The sequence below is a fragment of the Nomia melanderi genome, chromosome 1 (assembly GCF_051020985.1).
Source record: "Nomia melanderi isolate GNS246 chromosome 1, iyNomMela1, whole genome shotgun sequence".
Lineage (NCBI taxonomy): Eukaryota > Metazoa > Arthropoda > Insecta > Hymenoptera > Halictidae > Nomia > Nomia melanderi.
In genome coordinates this window covers 13,906,332-13,929,084 of record NC_134999.1, presented here as the reverse complement: position 1 = coordinate 13,929,084, position 22,753 = coordinate 13,906,332, and the positions used below count along the sequence as shown (strand labels likewise).

At 34.0% G+C, this 22,753-nt stretch overlaps 1 long non-coding RNA gene across 1 annotated transcript in view; it reads left to right on the top strand.

The window, feature by feature from the left end:
* Positions 1-22,753, top strand: part of LOC143174416 (uncharacterized) — a 204,670-nt gene that overhangs the window by 2,896 nt on the left and 179,021 nt on the right. The window contains exon 2 of the long non-coding RNA XR_012998328.1: positions 2,799-2,893. This is a non-coding gene — a long non-coding RNA (uncharacterized LOC143174416). The remainder of the gene's footprint in view (positions 1-2,798; positions 2,894-22,753) is intronic.

Sequence of the window (22,753 nt, the reverse complement as noted above, 5' to 3'; positions counted from 1 at the left end):
TTTTCCCAGATCACGGACGATCCCCAAAGTGTATGTGGGTAAATCAATCACGCCAGTCGAAATCCCCCTGTTTCCTCCCTCGGCGGTCTTGATCGAAATTATCTCGTCTGTGCATGACCCGCAGCCCCAGCAGCTGACTCGGCTGTTCGCTTTTGTCCTTTTCTCTGCGACCTCCTTTTTGTTCGCGCCGACACGTTGTCCGTTGCATGTCCTTTCACAGTATACCCAGTTCCATCCAGCGCAGCCGGCGCAACACGCCATTCTTTATTCGTTAACACAGAGTGTTACGCTTCCCCTTCGCCCCTTCGGTTCCCGCGATGTGTACGTGCATACCGGAATGGGATCATTTCGTCCCCCCTCACGCCGGTTGTCGCTGGTTCCAATCGCCGTTTTGTCCGATCTCGTTACATTTCAGGTTTCTTCGTTAGCGAAAAACTGTTACACCGCGCGCCGTTCGACCCGGCTGCGTTTATTGTCTGGATTTACCTGCGTTTCGACTCACGCTGCAAACACCCGAATTTCTGTGCCCCTAGCAGTACCATCGAAGGAACTGTCAACGAATCGAAACACTTCTATTTGGCCCTCTTAACCTTTTTTTTCTCTTATAATGTGACAATGATAGACATTCTATATTTACCTATAATATAATTATAGTATAGAGATATTCCATATTTACCTGTAATATATTTATATTATACAAACATTCTATATTTAAATGTTCTTTACTTTGAATATATGTCGAATGCCACTGTTCTATTTTCGATCTTCAACCTTTGACGAAAATATGGTTTATATATACGAGAAACGTGTATACGCTAACGGCCAAAAATTTGAAATCACTACGTAAATTTCGAGGAGCAGAACATTTTTAAGAAAAAAAATGCCGTTAAACAAACTAAGATAGGATTATTTATCTAAAACCTGTAAGTAACATGTTTTACAGTTTGTTTTATTTTTGTCTATCGAGGAATCAATATTTTTCTTCAAATTGTCTTCTCATAAAAAAATCCGCTTTTTCTTTCAATGACAGCTTATTCTGGACATTCTGGCTATTAGCTTTTCAAGTGTTTTTAATTTTGTATCTTTCCTATATGTAATGCTCGACGCTTATTAGAGAACAAAAGAATCATGGTTTCTGTATAAACCGACAACAGAACATCTTTCACGACAGTTCATTCCGAGCATTGCCTTAAACTGGGTGTATTACTTATATAAGAGCGCTATGGACATAAGAACTAGCTGAAATTTCTAAAATCATAATGCAGCGTGTTAATATCTGATATAACAACAAACGATCATTTCAAAGTTAATCGGTATATTCGATTATGACGGAAATCAGCAAATAATTCGAGAGGTAATTTTTTCGAGAAAACGTATGATTAAAATTATTATTGAAATTGTTAGCAGAATAATTAAAATATTCATGACATAGAATGTGATGTATACGTTTCTTATAAATCGAATAATTTATAAAAATCTGTCTGAGTCTCTTTTACAGATTTTTTTCTATGTGCAGTACATTTATAGTTTAACCCTTAGCACTTCAGGTTATTTTGTAATCTATCAGCAACTGCAGCTAATTTTTATAGTATTCCTAGCGAAAATTAGAAATGTTATAACATTTCTTCGGTCTTTTATTTTCCTTTATTTTTCTTTATGATTCATTAAAATATTTAATATTATAACTGGTGCAATATTGAAGCCTACAGAGTTCAAAGGGTTAACATTTATAGTAGACGATGAAAGGTCGTGATACGCGATAATCGTATGCCAATGTTTTATTCTTCGACTCACAATAGATCCACGAAAACGCTGTAATGTGTCACACCGTAAACATACTAGACGGCGTCCGTTTTGTTTCACCGCAACTCATTGTAAACACGCCGTGCCGGCATATTTTTCAAAGCACCACGAAAACCGTACTTCTGCGTGTGTGCACTCACACGTGTAATTTATCTCGCGATTCCTTTGTTACGAAACTGATGCGGTTTACGTAATGAAATACTAATGTCGAGAGTTAATGAATAAATGCGCGACGAATTGCACGCGAGGTGCTAAAAGTACGTAATGAAATTCGCGATACGTTTCGCTAGAATAGAACGATGAAAATATATCTGACGGAATTGATTGTGAGTCTGTGTAAAAAGATTGTTCTTAAAAATTGCTTCTCGCGAATTGCAAAACATTCTCAATATGATAAACATGGGATGTGCTATTCGATGTATGTTTTCATAATAGGTTCAATATGTTTTTACTTAATATATTTTTACATATTATATTTTTAAATATTATACGAAGTTTTAATCTATAAATCTGAAATCGTAGAGATATACAATTTTCCTTCGGAGTTAATCAAAAACACGAAAAAGTAATTAATCTATATGTACGTATCGCTTTTGATAATTAACGTATATTAACCAAAGAAAACCCAGAGTGCACATAAAAAGTCAAAACGATTTGCAAAAGCGATTACAAGGTTCGAATAACGTTGTCCGAGGGATACTTTAATTAGTTGGGATCGTTTGATGTAGGTAATTATTTGGAGCACGGCGAACGTCAACAGGAAGGACGATTAAAATTATTTATGGTATATCATATGGTTTACATTTATTTTATAAATTGAAAAATTAATGGAAATTTGTCTGCGTTATTTGCATGATTTAAAGCAATAGAATGTATAAAATATTATTATCATTAATTTCTATTGATATTCCTAATTAATTTATTAGTACATATTAATATTTTCCCTTAGCGTTAACGTTCTAATATCACTTACAAATACCTCTGTTTAATTGCAGTCATCAACGATCCACGTGACGTTAATGACGTGACACGATCGATACTGGCAAAAATAATTCAAACGAAACGTCATGCTGCCTTGAGCTACCATCTGGTAAGTACTCCATTTTTTTTCGGTGGCGAAACAGCCGCGAAAGTTTTTAGCTGCAACTGCGGTCAATTCTAGGAATTGAGCACGCCAGCCGTCGATTTACGAGCATGTTGTTTCACGAGTCAGAGGGTAAATAACGGGGCATCGAATTTCATCTCACATCCTAGCACTCGGACTGTCAACCCACATGTGGATTGTTAGTTTTTCCTGAAACTGATTTATGGCGGAGTTACTCCGCTCCGAATCAATTATTTTTTCCGATAGATGACTGGGATCTCGCGCAATAAATACACATTATAGCCCACGCGAAATTCCGGCGAGGATTATAGAGAAATCGATGCAGCTCGTTCAGGCTAACATATTTTACTTATCTATGCATTTCTCTCGAATTTTACGTAGTTAACACAATATTTGTGAAGAAGGAATTGTGACACTTTTAATTACTAGAATCATTTACGTGTCGAATTTTCTTTTAATATGAGATAAGATTTTTATTAAATCATAGTTTTAATGTATAGACGCATAATATGGAAGCATGATAATTTTGTTAGATACGCTAACGTTTAACTGAAACTTAAATTTTAATTCAATTTAACTTTCCTTCGTCTAATGGAAAGGTTTACAGACATACTGAAGTTTCGTATAATGTCTGCTTCCATTTAAAAAATATACAGTCCCCTGTTAAAGAAGAACTCATTTGAGATAGCACATGGTCAAAGTATGGCAGCAACGATGCAGGCGTTTGCTTTTTCTGTCTTTATTCTGATGAATACTGCGGTGAACACTGGGTTGAATGCACCAAGTGTTACAGATGAGCTCATGAATACTGCGGGGCTAAAGATACTAATTTTGTCTATCCAAATAACCTTAAAAAGATAAAGAGAAGTGAGTGATTTTAAACGATTCACGTTACAAATTATTTTTTTAAATAATAACATTATAATCACAAAAATTGTCCTTGTTCTTGAAAATAATAATTTCTTAAATCATGTTAGCTTTGATCTGGCATTCATGTGTATTAAAATATTACACGTATTATAACGAAAAGATTTAATTATATTCTATTTTATTCTTAGCTACGAAGTTAAATATATGTATATTTGTATTTATATTAAATTATTCAATATACGTATATTTATACGGTACATTTATTCGAACAACATAAGTATGATCGAAGAGTCGAAAAAAGTTTCCTTCAACATTTCCTTTCCATACATGGATTCTACTTTGAATAAGCCAAATTGGAGGAGTCAAAATATCGTGGAATGTAGGTATCAAATTTATACAGAAAATGTATCCACATGTCGAACAGTGTACAAGAGGTTTGGACGGTTTAAGGAAGACGAGGGGATATCGAAAGTAAATTTTCTTCAGACAACCTCAATCTTGAATTTACATAGTGAGAGATCAACGAACTCTTATTGATGAGGAAAATATTCGATGTAGTAGAAACGATTTTAGAATTCTTTAACTCGTGTTCCTTTTCATTAATACTTACATACAGCATTGAGTTATACTAGTATTTTACATAAAACATTACATACAACACTGAGATTACCAGTAAATATTTAAGAAATCACTCGATTTAATTATTTATAGAAAGATGTATAATACTCAATCTAATATCTAGCAATTAACCCTTTGCAGATCAACGAACTCTTATCGATGGGGAAAATATTCAATGTACTGGAAACAATTTTCGAATTCTTTTACTCGTATCTCTTTTTGTTAATACTTATATATTACATACAACAATGAGACTACTAGTAAGTATTGTATTTACCTCTTTGCCCTATTATTTACTATCATTACCAAGCTCGTGTAGCATTCTACTATCAATAATTTGGAAGAAATGTAACAAAACTTTCTCTGCAACTTTCAGTGAAAATTTCATTCAAAGATAATACTTTGATAATAGGAAAATGGCTTTTTACTTTGATTCGTGGGGAACGAACAACATTGAGTTTTGTTGAATTAATTTAAAAATCTTCATCACGAGTTTCACTCGTCACTGTGTGTTATTTACGAGATATATAATACTCAATGTAATATCTAGCAATTAATCCTTTGCAGTCTCACGTCGAGATCGCCTTGACATACAATTTTATTTCAACAGCTATTGATTTGATCAATAACTATTTTCAATGTCATAATTGTATTCTATATAGATACAATTTTGATACTTCCCAGAGTAATATATCGAACCATCGTTCAATTAAGATACTTTAACACATCGGATTATTTTAGAGATTTATCTTTGGCTCTTTTTATTTCATCGCAGTGTGCTTTGCTGATTTCTTTTTATTTCTGCATCGGGGAAGTGTTATTGAGCACGCCTTGCCCCTCAGTTGGTTGTGACTCGGTTTGTCCGACCAGATTTTATCCGAATTTGTCCGAAGCCAGCAGCGCCCGACTCCTCTGAAATGTTTCGGATAACCGCCTGATTTTATCCGAAACTTTACATGCAGTGGCTCTTCCTGTATGTTTTCGCTTAGTTTCGCTAAAGTTATCGTCTGCTTCTTGAACATTAATGATTCTATTAGTGACTCGTATTGTTTAATAAGGTCTGTGTGAATTCAGAACATTAAAAGTTAAAATGGCTTCATAGAATTGAATTTTGCAACATATTATGCATTCAAAAATGTGTTGCATTAATAATAATCAACTTCTATTGAATCTTCGATTATAGAATAGCAGAATAGGAAGATATACATATTACATTTAACATTAATTCTTCGTAAATATTGATGAAAGTGTAATCTTCCTGAAAAATGCATTGTTAAAACAGCACAGAGATATTTCTGTAAGAATCTTACGCTTCCAAATAACTTTCTAATTGCGTGTTTTCTTCGTTGCATGATATTACGGTAACTATTGACTACTTTTTCGTATTTTATTAACGATTTTATGAAAGAAGTTTTCTTTAAGGTTACTTTAAGCCTCAAAAATCGAGTCTATCACGGAGCAGTTACAAAAACATTAAGCTTCTATAGTATGCTATCCTTTCATCGCGACGTATGGGTGAAATTGAAGTGCTATAGAAGATCAGCGTTTCCACTCGGTTTGTTTTTCTCGTAAATTAACCCTCGCACAGCGCGTGCAGTGTCATTTTAACCTATAATAGAATTTTCATTGTCTACAGCTTTCCTGGAATAATAGAAAATTACGTGCACTCTTCACTGTACACATTGCAGTCACACATAATTGTACGTATGCGTGTATAATCACGTAAATATATGAATAAATACAACAGCAACTACAGTTGGGTGAAAATGAGCGTGCATTAGCTGTTCGGGGGATAATATGCAAAATACACGAATAAAGTCAAAACGTTGTTCTCCTTAAACGTATTAACTTCGTCTATTAACGTGTTTTGATATTATCTGCATATTTTCCACACCCTATGCGCCCAGCGCGTTACGTTGCCGCTAAAGGGTAACACGTTCGCTCTTCCTGATAAAACAGTTATTTTTAAAGATATGAGAATTTTCAAGCGTTTAGAAAGAAAACGTTTACGTTGTATTCCGGAATGAGTGATAAAACAAGCGGAAACTATTTTCAGAGCGAAGTCAGAAATTCTGTATACCTTTATCGTCGAACTAAACAAGTGGAGTTACAGTTGCAGTAAAATAATTAGTTGTAATAAAATAATTAATTACGGTTGCAGTAGAATAATTAACACGTTGACTGCCATGGTGGTCACCGGTGACCGGAGCTTCCAAATCGCTTGAAAGCAATTACAATAAGAAAATTGATATTGAATCAAAATATTTAGTAACACAAGAAGCTAGATAATAATGTTATATGTGTACTGTAATACCAAAACATTGAAGATTATTTCTAATACTATTTTCTTCTATTATAAAGGAATTAATCTTACCATAACAAACGCTCGAAATTCTAGTAGCAGTCAATGTGTTAAAATAATCAATTATCATTTGGATGTAAAGTACTCATGATACAAATATTAGTGCAAACGTTTACATTTCCACGAGTTACTGACCAAATGAAAATGTATGTACAATGCAATAACATTATGAAATATTGTCCATTATAAAGGAGAATGATGCAATAGTTTAGGAGCAAGTTTCATAACCTTTATAAGAGGCAGTAATCGCTACTGAATGGACGTGAAAAGAGATTCAGTGGCAAAGTTTGGCGTAATAACGTCCAACTAACTTATTTTAACGATTTGATGTTCAAGACGAAATGTCACTATGGTGAGTTCATTTTATTTTTATTTACATTTAACGCGTCGCATGTTATCTTTGACGTGACACTTCCTCTTTGAGCAAACAGAAATATTACTTAATTACTTTCAATTATAATTAGATATTATTCTTCAGTTATCAATGTTGATATTGTATGACAAACATAGTCATAGAATATGCATAGAATTTTTCTCTTTTTTCAATAATTATTAGTGATGAAGTTATCTCGATCATAGTTGGAAAATAAATCACAGGGCAATGGGTTAAACTCATCCTATCAAAGCAACATTCTAAAAACGATTTGGAAACTTTTGAACACCACTATACAGGATGTTCACACTATTACTAGCCAGCGTTTTTCAAAATGTTTCTTCCATTTCTGACCTTGCATGACCTTAAAAGTCACTGTGTAGTATACGAATGAATTCGTCTAGACACGCACTTTTATTTTGATATAAAAAACTATACGGCATTCCATTTAAAAAAAAATGAAGGTCACCATCATATCTAACAAAATAATATAAATACTGTAAACGGTACTGCTTCTTCCTCTTTCATATTTTTCTAACATTTTCTATTTACAAGGAAAACGCTGGCTAGTAATAGCGTGAACACTCTGTGTATGATTGGCTCAAATAGCACCGGCAAATCATTGACACCGATGCAACGATCCCCGATCTTACGATGAAATAGCAGAACGTCGCATCTCGCGTGCGACGATAATCCCCGTCCACGCGAAGACGTTCGCGAATGGGAAAGGAACTCGCCGGCGTTTATAATCCCTTCGGATTCGCGAATAGGCGTCGCAAAGAAACCCGTGCACCGCTTTCCAGTTCCATCTTGAATAGAAAGTGAAGACGAGTACGCTTCTGAATGGCAGCCATCGCGATTGCAATACTGCCTTCCTTCAGTTTTTTTCCCTCTGCCTTCCCTCGTTCCGTTCTCAAAGGAAAGATTGCGGTCAACACACGAATCTGGATGTTGAATGTCAAAGCAGCACTTTTACGGGACAATCGAACTCTTTCCGTGAAGAAAGTGCCTGCCGGGGTGATTCGAGCTTAAAGCCGCACTCGCGGAATTAGCTTCGCGATCACTTGAATATTAGCGCTCCGGTGGAATTGGAGCGTTCGGCGAGTGAATTGTTTCGAACATTTAGTACACGGTTTAGCCTGATCAACTCCGCTTCGCAAATGTTTCGTAATTTTCAAATTGAAATGCTCGATCGGCTCTCTACGCGTGTAGTTTTATTATTAAATTGATCTGCCTTTCATGTTGATGGAATGTTTCGTTTCTAAGTGGAATTAACGAATGAGTAGTTAGTCGTCGAGGTATGCGTAGTCGATTTTCGGGAGTTCGTTAAAAATAATTCGAGATTTCAATGTTTTATTGGCATTTGTTAAATTGCTGATAGTATTGGATAGATTTTGAGGAAAGAATTATGTTCTTTGTACATTGGTTTCAAAGATTTCAAAATTGTTACAGAGATTTGTAATTAATTAGAATGTAGGATTAAAGTGGTGCCATTTTAATGGTGAACCTTGCGCAGATATGGAAGTTGAGGGATGACTGGGTAGATTGAAAAGGAAAAAGAAAGAAATAGATTAGTAACAAAAATAAGGAATATAAGTGGATGAAGATTTAAAAAATCAAAGATAAAATATTCTGTTATCCCATAAATAATGTGGTCTTTTATATTTCTTTTATTTTTCAAAATAAACATAACCAATATACATTCTGTATCTATACAATTTTTTAACTCCTTGCCCTACAATATCGTATCAGACTCACGGTGAAGATTTCAAACAGAATTTAACAAACACAAATATTATTCAATTTTTTTGAAGGCAAATAGCATATTATTCCTCTGTTGTCAATAGAGAAATAGAAATAAGAAATAGAAATAGAATAAAACTGGAATTTTCTATTAATAGAATAGTTACATCGATCACAGTTTAGAAAGAAATCATAGTTCAAGGGGTTAAGATATAATTACTTTAAAAGAAAGTTTCGATCATCTCTATTTCGAAAAATAAAAGAAATATGAAAATATGAAAAATAATTTACGGGATAACCAAGTAATAATTCTTCCAAAAAGAAAGGTGGGTTATTTCTACTTACCCTAAGTGAAGGGGTTAAGATATAATTACTTTAAAAGAAAGTTTTAATCATCTCTATTTCGAAAGATAAAAGAAATATGAAAATCCATATAATTTACGGGATAACCAAGTAATGATTCTTCCAAAAAGAAAGGTGGCCCATCTCTACTTACCCTAAGTGAAGAGGTTGAAGCATATTTTTTTTCTTTGGGGGAACGGTAGCAGACGGTGTTCTATTTGCCGGTAAGCCTGATTAATCGGAACAACGGTAAACACAACACGATTGCCATTAACACGCGTATACGTTTGATCTGTTCACCGCTATCGCGCCTCCAGGCACTGGCTTTAGTACGTAAACACATTTACATCGCACGCCACGAAGGGGTTAATGATAATGTAAGTTCGTGTCTGACAACCGCGAACCCCGGCGTTTCACGCGTGAAAGCGTGAGCCAAATTCAGGTTACTTGCGCCCTGTATCTCGGCAGCGATTCAAAACTCGCTCGATGTATGAAAATTGTATGACGCTCCGAGAAATCTGCGCGGCACGTGTGCAACTTTTAGTTCAAAAGTTGGCACGGCTCTCCGCTGGGTAGAACTCGGACTCGTGTGTTCTAAAGGTAAGAGAGTCGCGATGATTAAACCCGGCTAAAGACAATCATTGTGGACACACGGGTATTTCTTTGAAGAATGGCTAAATAACCTGATTTGATTATGTGTAAATTAAAATAGAAGCCAATGAAAATTACTACTTATAGTTACTTCTTAACCCCTTAACTTATGATTTCTTTCATAACCGCAATAATTACTTTCGCGTTAATCATTTACTGGGAACGAAGGAGTATTAATCTATATCTATGTTTCGAAGTGTAGCAATTGATAACAGAAATATAATATTTCGTTTGAACTCAAGAGAATCAAGATTCAATTATTTTTGATAATTTCAGTTTGATATCTTTACCACGAGACTGACACGGTGTTGTATGACATGGGGTTAATTATGATCAATACAATTACTTTATCATTGTTTATGAGGAAAAGAATTTTGATGCCTGTTCTGCGTCTCTGTTTAGTCCAGAGGTTAAAGATTGACAATAGAAAAGTAATATTTAATTTATATTTAAAGAAAATCAATAACAGATTTCTCAAATTCAGTTTCAAATTTTCATCACGAGTGGGATACGATATTGTAGATCAACGGGTTAATAAGTACAATTTAGATATTCTTGGAATATCGAATTTGACTGCATGGTAGTTCTAATGTTAAATTCCATCATTGATTATTTATTTATTTTCTTTCACAGGGATTTCTTACTTATTGTAGGATACTGTGATATTTATTAATTAGCGCCACTTTTCCGTTAAATTCTGTTGCCCTCTTCACGTATCTTTATTTTGAACAGGAAATTTCTGGTATGAAGTTGCACGAGTAAAATTTATATTTAACACTTAACACGTGGTACAACTATATTTACTACTATATTCATATGTATTGTACACAAGCTGAATTTAGACCACTGCCGCAACCTTTTCCTAACACTTATCTCGTCTAACTCGATTAATTGGCAGGGCTAAATTAGCCGACGAAACTACAAATCAATAAATCATCTAAGAGAATAACGCACTTCCCAAATTTCAAGATTCTCCTTCGAAAGATTAAAAAACAGCCGAAAACCAACATTTCCACATTCAATTTTGCATTTATAATTACTAAATAACTCTCCTACTCTCCAATAATCTCCCAATTACAACAATGATCGAAAAATCTCCACTAAATTTATACATTTGCCTGTTACTTCCACGAAATGTAACATAACCCCAACAACCAGCCAATTAGATATTTTCCACGTGGAGAATAATCTTCTCTTCCAAACATAACGAAAAAATAAAGGAATATAATAAAAATTCCTTCGCTATAGTCCACAGCTTCGAAAGCTTTAACCGTTCGGGTGCTCTTCTTGCGTTGTGCCAACATTGCGGAGAGCGCGACGGCGCTTCTGTTTGTCAGTATCAATTATAATTTTCTTACTATGTTTTCCAAGAACTAAATCAAAGCAAATTTATTTAATAATATGTTATTTTTTGATATTTCTTTTGTAACAACACAATATTTGTAATCTAATTAGATAACTATTCAATCTTATTAACTTTTTTCATACTCATCCAATCACTTCCGTATTTTTGGTATGTACCCACAAAATTTGTTTAGCACTCAAACGGTTAACGAACACGCATGTTAATGGAAAAACATCCGCGCTCAGTTTCCAGCGGTGTCGAAATAATGGATCTCGCGACGGAGAAATTGTTACGCGGTCGAAGCAGGTTCCCGGTTGAATTTTTCATAGTTCTCGGTGACGCTAATCATAAATTTCCCCGTATAAGTTCCGTATTCCCCTCGCACGGTTAGTCCGCGCATTGTCGCGGGAAGCTATAAACTTTTCATACCTCAACTATACAGAGTTCAGTTTTATTGGCGTCGATCCGCGATATTTTGACGCAATGGAAACATCCAGTGTTCCTAAAGGTATTCCCCGGGAAGACTATAACGTTTCTTGCCAGTTTATGCGACTGCTGCTCGTCGGGGAGATATTAAACCCCAAGCGTTTCCTCTGGTATGTCGCTGTAACTTCAATTGCAATCGAGCTTTCCCAGCACTCTTCTGTCGAGTGGTTTTTCAGCAGACAGCAAATAACGCTTACCTTTCGCTCTTATTTCGCCGGCACAACAAACGCTAGCTGGGAAAGTCTCTTAACCCATTACCACATTTCACCGCGGAATTATACAATAGTATCAAGAATGGTATTAATATTACATAAGTACCTAATACGAATTTATTGCGTTTCTTTCTTATTATGGTTACATTGGACATTGGATAATTGCAACAATCCGCGGGACTATAAAATTGCAATTATAGAGGTAGACTCGAATGGCGAGGACAAGAGTTTAGCATGGCGGAAGTAGAAGGATAAGTGAGTGAAGGAACAAGAAAGACTAAACTCTAAATGGCTTGAATTATTTATTGAAATTAGAATGGACTGTGTTATTAGTTTGTGCTTTGAGTTTGATGTTCGTGTCGACCTTTGTCGATGAAATTAAATGTGTAGAACAATGTATAAACGTGAATTAGAAATACTTCGGGGCCTATAGAGTCTCGTTGCTGACAAAGAAGGAGGATGGGGCGTCTTCGGCGATTTCCAGATATTTTCGAAGCGAATAATCTTCCCATTGGTGATTGATCTACGCTGATTTGGCATTGGTCAAATGGGCTACGCGCATAAGTACATTGTTTTGTAACAAATATAAAGTCGCGAGTACAAACAATGAAACAGTCCTTGGTACAAGGATGCATAGATATTTAAAAGTCTTTAGATAAGCTGTGACTCCTCGCGTCGCATTGTAGAAATTAAAGAATTTTCTGGAAATCGCCACTGTCGTCATTTCGAATCTCTAATAAAGACTGAAAGGTATTGTGTACGATATTATGATATTATTATGATTAGTATTACGAGATTGTATGCAATAGTAGTATATTACATCGTGGAATACAACGATTTCAGATGATTGTTTATTTATTGAAGTTTCATCGATTTTTCGAGTCGCCTGCGAGCTGTGATATGTGAAATTCGAAAATGTGAATATTAATCATTTATTAAAATAGTTCTGTGTGCATTTCGAGGAATATTTCTTATGAATAATATTTATCCCTTGTGCGCAACGGAGGAATTAATTTCTTCGTCAGTTTCAATGTTTCATACGTCAAAGAAGATTCTCCAAAATTTTGGGGAATTTTAAGCAAATATATCGGGGTATAGATATTAGAAGTGAAGTGCATTCAGGTTGATGAAAGGCAGTTCGGATTAAACCCATTAGCGAATTGAAAACGTTTCCTTATAAGGAAAGCTCTCCAAAAATACATGTATGTGTAGGAAATGTCATGCACTTTTAGGGCAAACGCGCTTTGAAGATTGTATACGATACTTCGAAAGTGCTCACAGGATATATTCTTTCAATTATTCTATTCGTTTAGATATTAAATTTCCCTCTTCTCTGAGAATCAGTTATATTTCATTTTTTGTTTATTTACTTACGTTGTCGTCGGTATAGCTAATTTCTTTGTGAGTATCGCTGATCCATGTTACAATTTTATCTTGTATTTAATTATCGAACGTAATGAAGCTACGTAAACCGCGAGCACATTTCACCGGAATGATTGACACGTGAAGTTGTAATTTATTTTCGTTGGAACCACTTTGATATTAATCCCATAACGTGGATTCCATTAAAATTGGAATAAAAGCTTATGACACGTAATTCCATAAACATTATATCTGATTATAGAGATGAAGCTGCTATCAAATTTCTTGCGAACACAATGAAAATAACTATATATTCTTCTTGGGGGTCTCTATAACGTTAATTACTAAATATTAAATGTTAGAAAGTAACATCATCTACTAACATCAATTCGATTATAGAGTTCACGATGAAGCATTACTGAAGAATTAAATAACAAATCAAAGTTGACGTCACAGTTTCATTTATATATTTTAGATAAACAGATTCGGTGCTGCATTTATTACCAATTATTTCCAAGCATTCAGCAACGAGGAAGAGAGATATATACGTCAAATTTAATATACGGAAATTCTTAATTAAAGTAGACGTTTAATTTATCTCCCGTGCTATTCAGTGTAAGGAACAGGAAATCTTATTATCATCCGGATACCAGATAATTGAAAATTATAAAAATGAGCAATCATTCGTTTCTATCAAAAAATGGTGAAAATTGTTGAACAACGTGGACGTGTAGTTAACTGTTTGACTCTAAGATCATTTATCATTTAAATTAATTTGATTCTATTGTCCTGTCGATAAGTAATCAGCATAAATTATCAAAATTAATAATAGTTTACTTTTGTTTAAAAAACTTTGTTTCTACAATTTTTTTGAAATGTTCTAAAATAATGTTTTGAAAGAAATCACAATTATATCTATACTAAATACATCAATAATTACACGTAGACGATTCTTTTGAAAGTTATGAAAGCCACCAAAGGACCCAAGGAATTACCGAAATTTAATTTGCAATGAAATTAGCCACGAGAATCCCTGTAAAACATACAAGACACTCTCACAAACCTAACGAATTCTTGTCTAAAACTCCATTAATTAAAAATTCTTCGGAATGGAAGCGAACTAAAACATAGTGTAATAATAATAACGGAACCTACTTCGAACCGTAAAAGATTTCCTCGCTAGCAACGTGCTCGGAGAAGCAAGTATGGGCGTGAATAATATATAGATAATGCGCATACCCGAAGGATTTGGCGGGGCAATAATGGAGGATATTAAGTCTAGCAGTATCTCCAGAATATTAATCCGAGACGAGAGTTGCATATCAGCTGCAACGTTACCGCATTCATTTCCTATTCAATTACCCACCGTGCTCGTTCAGGAAACATTTTTACGACACAATGGTCACCGGGTCCCACGATCCGTTGTCTCCTCCCTTAATTTCCCGTTTACGAGGAAGTTCGAGTGACGCGGAACGATAAATCATTCTTTCCAAATACGTGCGCGGGACCACGATTAAGTACCAATGAAGTTGAAATGATTTATCGTCAGAAAGAAAGTTCCGTGTGTATAGAACGATATTCATAAAATATCTCGCGCGACGCTGAGGGAAAAAAAGGAAAGAGAAGAAACGCGCGCACAACTGCCCGGAAAACTTGCTTCGTCGCGAAAGTTTCCCTCGACGAGGCTTCGGACCGTTCCTGCAGGATTTCGGAATTACCGGGATGCATCTCGCAGGTTCGAGATGATGTCTGGATAATTTTCTTCGAGATGGAATTTAAAATTCATTGACGCGAGTGTCGTTTGCTCTTTAACCCTCTGTAAGCCGGTGTAACTTTGAAGTCGTATGTCAGTATATTGTCACCTCGTTGATTTCTTTCATTTTGCACTCGAAGTGGTGAATAAAATTAACCCTTTGCACTCTGTAGGCTCTACTACGGCACCACTTGTATTATTAAACATTTCGATGATCAAAAGTGAAAAAACGACCCTATGATTATTGCATTTTTTGCACACGCAAATCTTTTCCTAAGAACAAACAACAAATCTAAGAAATGTTATAATATTTTTTCATATTCATCACGGGGACTAAAAATGTCTTGGAGTTGTAGGTAGATTGGAAAATCAGGTGGAGTGCTAAGGGTTAAGTAATCAGTTAACTTAAACTTATATACGTTTATGCGTGAAAGTTTAACGTCATTGTAATTTGAGTTACAAAATAGTTACAAAGTTATAAAATATATTCGTTTGATGGAATTATTGAAACTATTGAATACATTGTTAACTCGTATGTATTCATATGTGGATATTTATTAATTTTGTACTGCATAGATTTTGTTATGATCATGAACATAGAGGGTTAATATGTTAACCGCCATATCACCGATGACTGACGCTTCTGAGATACTTGAAGACAATCGGAACATGCGAGATAAGCGATGTCGAATGAAGATGTTTAACCTTTGTAACTATTAATATATTTTCTTAAAGTTAAAGTTTTGATAAATTAATTTCTCATTAATAAAATAAATCCCCCTTAAATTTTATTAAATCGAATTATAAATCAATCTTTAAAATTTTTTAAAATACATTTTTTTACACTCGGAAGCTTTACACTAGAAATATTCGATACTTTCCGAGACATACACGACATTATTTGAAACGAAGTAATGAGAAAACACGTAAATTAAGAAACAAAGGTGTTTTATGTAAATGTTTCACATATTGATACGAAACTTAATATTATATATAACATTTTATAATTTTGGTATATTGAATCAAATGGTGACTGAGTTAATAACGTAACGTAGTTGATAATAGTGCATTGCAAGGATTTCAACGCCAAATAATTAATAATTGTCACTGCTTTCCTTTCCTACAAAATAAAAACTTTTTTCTAATAAAAAACGGCCAAGATTCGTGGCACTTAACGTGTTAAAAAGAAATCTCTGAAGAAGGTAGAATAAATGATCTAAAATGACATAAGAAATTAAGCCTTTGCACTTGAGAGCCGCAAAATTATAAAATCTTGTATTTAATGTTAAGCTCCATATAATATATCGAACGCGAGATACTAAAATGAAATAGCTTTGATTCCTAATTCATGTATCTCTCCTCATTTGTTCGTTTCAACGAATGTTGCCTATATTATATTGAAAAATGTTAATATTTCTAGTAGAAATCTTTCGAATGCAAAGGGTTCAATTTTTAGTGACCTGTATCTATAAGCAATCGACAATTCATGATTATACTGTTCGTAGCACATTTGAATTTCAATTATTTGAATTCTAATTACTTCATTTACATTTACAAATACCTAACGTACAACAATGTATACTATATAAAACACATTTGTCGCATAGTTTCTGATAGGAAAGAGCAGATTCCGATAACAAGCATCTTAACACTAAACCTACCAAGCAATTAAATTGACTTTTCAAAATTCTTCTATAGCAACTTCAAGAATGCATCCATCGAGACTTTAATTGATTTACAATTGTTTGCGCGTTGCTAAATCAAGTTCTTGAATAATTTCTCAGAGAAATATCTGTTATCTTTTTAATAATTGCAAAGAAAGGTCAGGAATGGATCATTTCGATCCGTTTAGTAGGTTTAGTGTTAAATCTACTACTATACAATCAACTTCAAGGTAATACAACGAACAAGTCCAGTTCCAAAAACAATGTGAAACCGTTTGAAACAATCACAGCTCTTACATATCAAATACCTAATAGTAATATTGTGGCAATGGGTGTATTTGAATGTAAGAATAGATATATTGATGGGTGATGAATGTGTGTGCAATAGATGAACAACGCGACTGTGTGTGTGAACGCGTTTTGAATGAATGTTCAAAGCATTGAAATATTCTAGACTAAATTGATTTTTATGTTAATAATGTTCGTTTTTTATGAATCTAGAATATTCCAAATATACGTGAAGTTAATGCATGGCAATGAAAGAATGTTCTACAAAGTGTACGAGTGAGACAAGACATCTGAATGTATAAATAGTGTGTGAGTTGTTTGATTTGTGGATCGTTTTATTGTGAGTTGTCATGAAATAATTATACTGTTTCAAATAAAATTCTTTTTCTCCTACAATATGAATATTTATTAATAATCACATCTCATTCGCGTGCTTTCAGACTATTATCCCATCGATTACTCTTCCTCCACATAGAAAATATATGAGCAAAGTTCGCCTAAACCTATGGAACACCCTTCTCCTGGCTTAATCATTCCCATCGGTAAACAGTAAGCGTTATTTCTCACGGTGAACTTCGCCCGGCGAAAATGGCTGCTATGATAATAACTGCGAACGCAGCCATTTGTTCGACAATTGAACAGATGCCGGAATTAAACGTTCGGTTCCCGCGACGTTGCGCGCATTACGTTGCCGTCCAATAACTTCTTAACGAGAAAGTAAGAGGTTGCTCGTGTTTTTGCTGAAAGAGAACCGTCGAGTGCACTGCAGTTTTCTCTGCGCCGATTAATTTCCGCTGGCTTGGACACTGGCACTTTATTACTCCTTGCCAACCAAGGAACAGCGTCGAAGTAACTGCACGGAAACCCGGGACAGGATTTCTTCACCTCGTTTTACACGTACACACGTTGAACGTATCGTCGTTACGAGAAGGATCTCATCCTTTTATTTTTAACGGCTCCTTTTCACACCACGGTCCCCTCGCCCTTAGGATTCCCGTGGGCGGATCCTTTTGGCGGATCTGATTCCGGTGGGTTATGCCGGAGACAATTTGTGTCTTGTTCATTAGTCTTCCACGGTTACTTAACACGTTCGCTACCAGCGTTCATTTCGCCGAGGACCTCCTCACTTGTAATATTTTAGTCGATCCAATGAATCTTCTAAACGAAATATCGAAAAAATGAAACTGGAACAAATTATCGAGTTCCTAAATGTAATGTCGATTCTAGGTTATATGTAATATTTTTGGTGTTCTTGGTAATGTAATTATTATAAGAGGAGAATTATAAGGACTGTAATCGACGAGACACGAGAATTTCACGTTCAAATCAAAACTACTCTCTCTTTAAACTAGATTTTCCGAATAATCTCGAAATACAAAAGATTACAAAGTTATCAAAAACAAACCAAAGATGCTACTCGAATTCTATACATAAATAGACAATTTCCATATACAAAAATTTCCTAATACAATGGGGAATAATGCAAAATGTGTAATAGATCGCAGAAGCAGAAATGTTTTACTTCGATGAAAATATTCTAGAGTTTGAAAAAGTCAATGTTTGTAAAGAAAATGGTTAAAAACGTGTCAACTATTTCTTAATTAACAGATCGCGCTTGGCGGTTCATGGTCAGCACGTAATTACAGGTTTGAATGGGCCAAATGTAGAATGCGAGTGAATGTAATCCCAGTTGTAGAACTCAGTTTTGGTACGATGATTGGATTTGCTCGGCGCGCATGTAAAAACAATGCGAAAAGCGGCCGGACACAAAGTGTTAATTCATATGGAACGTAAACGTCGTACCAACTAATCAAACGAACTTGTTGAATACGTTCGAAGTCCGGCGCATTTTGGAAGTTCTATTACCGTTCTAAATTCCCGGATCGCTTGGCGCTGGTTGTTTTCAATCTGTACGCGAACGTTTTCATTGTCAACATTGAATATTTCATCCATAGAATTCCCGTCTTGCGGATTGAAATTTTTTATACCGGCCCCGGTAGACCACTTTCGAACTTTAAAACTGTAGAGGTTTGTATTTTTTATACGATCCTCTGCAACCCATTTTCGGATTTCGATATTAAAAAAATCTTTCTGCTTTTTGCGCGAATCCGAACAAACCATTTCGACGTCCCAAAATGTCGGACATTTCGAAAATAGTTGAAATTGTAGAAATTCTGCAAATGGATTTTCCACGCTTTTTTAACAGTTTTCTTTGCGTCTTGCAGGATATTAATGAAGACCTACATATGAAAATAATATTTGAGTCAAAATGACTGGTTTCGGTTTCCTTGTTTCGTAATTATTGATACCTTAAGAGCATTGAATGTTCGAAATGATCTTGAAAATAAATAATTTCACTTGAATACTATAATGAATTTCTGATGAATCTGTAAATAATCTATTAGTATGAGTTTTATGTGAGTCTCGTATCAACCATATTGAATGTTTGGTAATTATAGTGTTAAGAGACATAAATATTGTGAAGAATGCCTGATGATTTTCCTGCATTTATAGCTGAAAAGATGAAACAGCAATCGATATAAAGTTTAATAGAATTGTATACTAATACATTTTTGTAAAATCTGTCGATGAAACTAACAATTTATTTAAACACTTACAGTTCAATAACAATATATATACTGTGTGTCGTAATTGATAATAGAAACGAGAAGAAAAACCGGTAGTTCTATATATGGACGTAAATCAATAAAATGGAATCAGACTTTTACATTCCAAACCTCCTTTTTGAGAAAATTCAGTTTGAAAATTTGTTGAGCATACACGCACTTTCCTAACTAGAGATAGAACATGTTCAAACTCAATTTTTTCACAAACGAAGCATGAAATGTAAAAAAAAAGTGTTATACATATTCTACTTTTGCTTTGCTGTAGAATATTCGTCCAGTACTATCGGTATTTGATCATGACACAACTGACATGGTATAACCGTGTTAAACAAATATTGAATCTTGATTTTCTCGAAAACGAGATTTCAAAAGGAAAAATTTTATTATATATTTTTCAATATATTTTTCTATACAAGAAGAACATCTCTTTCAATTCCAGGACACCGCACTGAAACACAACCAGCTAGAAATATTTGCTCACTTATTCTGTCAACAATGTTTTTAATATCCCTACTGAAAATAATAGTAATGAATGCTGAAATTTTTACAATATCATCAAGCCAAAATGAAACTATGTATCTGAATAATAATAGTTTACTAACAATGGAAAACAATTAACTACGATGCTTTCACTATTTCTTTTTCTTCTAGATTGAAGTATTTGTAACCTCGTTGCATTTTTACGCCGAGAGTAATTATTTTATATATATATAAAATTAAATGAATAAATTAATAAATTATATATATATAATTTCCACTATAAACATTCATAATATTATAATCGTATGAATACAATTTTAATGTTTATGTACTCTCAAATGTTTTTATATTAATTATGAAAACGTTATGTTGAAACATAAATAAATTCAGTAACAGCCATACAAGTTTCAAACTAAATAACCAAGAATATTTTCAACCATTCAGTGGTTCAATATTTTCGAATGATAACGTACTGTTAGTAAACAACAAAGCATTTTTATGTTTCATACTAGTAAAAACCGTGCAGTTTTCAAGTTTTCAATGTTGAATCATTCGGTCGTTGAATATTTTCGAATGATTACGTATTATGACGTTAATGAATAATTAATAAATCATTTTTATATTTCATCAAACTGTATTGTACTACTAAAAACCATGCAATTTTCAAGTTGAAAATTTTATTTATTTATTTTTCATTCTACAGTGTTCACTACAGTAACACGTTGACTGCCACGAGAATTTCTAGCGTTTTGAATAATAATACTTATTCTTTAATAACGAAAGCAAATGATATTGAAAACAATTATTAATGGTTTAGTATCACAGTATTACGCTATGATCCAGTTACTTATGTTACTAAATATTTTTATTTAAAATCAAGTTTTTTATTGTAATTGTTCTTCAGCAATTTGGAAGCTACGGTCATCGTTGACCACCGTGGCAGTCAACGTGTTAATCTCTACACTAATTTCACAATTACCATATTAATTCATCTCGAATTGCGGTTTCGTGAATGCTCACGTTAGGAAAATGCACAGGCGAAAGATTAAAGCTTCTCTACCTAAAGATCACATCTAAGACGGAAGCGACCATAAAGAACGACTATTAAGATTGAACATACCGTTGTCGGCGTAATTATGTGTATTGTCCGCGAGATGTCTGAGGATTACCAAGGGAACGCAATCCGCTGTTAGTCCAGGTCTTAGTCTCTGGAGTAACCTTGATTCCTTTGTCTTCGCGGATATTCCCCCGGCGAAAATTCAGCCGCTGGCACTGTTATTTCCCTTGTAATTTTCTAATCCAGAGGAAACACTGGTGCGAGAAATACTGATCGATTTTCAGCACGACCGGGAAACTTTGAAGCAATACTGCACTTTTTGATATCTGCAAACAAAATGAAGCATCGAGTTATCATTCGCGTCTAGGTCCCACTTTATTTCTAATTTACATTCGATACGTAGCTTTTTACGCAATAGCGTGAGAAATTTGATTGGATTACCACTGTTACATCTCAGTAAATTACTTCGTATTCAGGTGTTAAATTGGAATATCGATTTTTACACGTGACATATCGTTAATTGAGACAGTGTATTACTGTCAAATTTATTTCGTATTCATATTTATTGATAGTAGAATCGTTTGACGTAGAATTCTACTATTAATAGAGTAGAATAGAAGAAGAATTTATTTCGTATTCATGTTTATTGATAGTAGAATCGTTTGATGTAGAATTCTACTATAAATAGAATAGAATAAGAATTGTATTGATTAGTTAATGATACTTACTAATGTTCATTTTTAATATTCATTAATTAGGAATATATTCATCGTTGTACTTGTTATCGACACAGTTCTTCTATCTTCGTTGGGTTCCTGTTACAATTAATAATATCTTATTTAAAAGATGAATGATTAACTACTAAATTATAAATCTAAAGTTAACCGAACACAACTTTAACGCGTGTTAACAGTATTTCATATTCAGCGCTCTATAGCGTGTATTCACTTGGAAAGTTTCGATTCCAGTGTATACACATTGTACATAGGTTATGCATTAGTTGAACATATTTATCATACTTATGTTTTCGAATAGCTGTTTTATTAGCACAAAGGTTGAACTACATAGATGAGGTTACTCCTAGAATTCCAATAGACCCAGTTAACGTTATAAAACTTCCTTAAGCGAACTGTGTTTACGTGTACTCTGGTACAATTTGTAGATATCAATGATCTGTGGAATGGTATTGGTAATGGAATCACTGGATCACCTGCAACTGAGCTCTAAACGTCGTACTAAAGAGGACATAAATTGATTTCCCATAAAGCTGGAAGTTCTCGTCGCATTCTTTGTAAAATTACCGAGTTTATCGCGCTTTTCGATTTTTCTATTATCGTATTTATTAAGCCAAATATGATTCGGTTCAACGATAACGCTATATAAGAGGTTTAGATACGAACTGTTGATTTCCTCTTATATAGCAGGATAGGATTTAATACATAATTGATAGGATTTAATACATAATGTATAAGGATAATCATATTATTATTATTGTCCTAGTATTATAAGAAACTAATATTACTCCTCCATATATGAAATTAACGGAAATTTCTAAATTTATTTAGAATAAAAAAGAAACGTTTCATAATATATAAATTATGAATCCATAAAA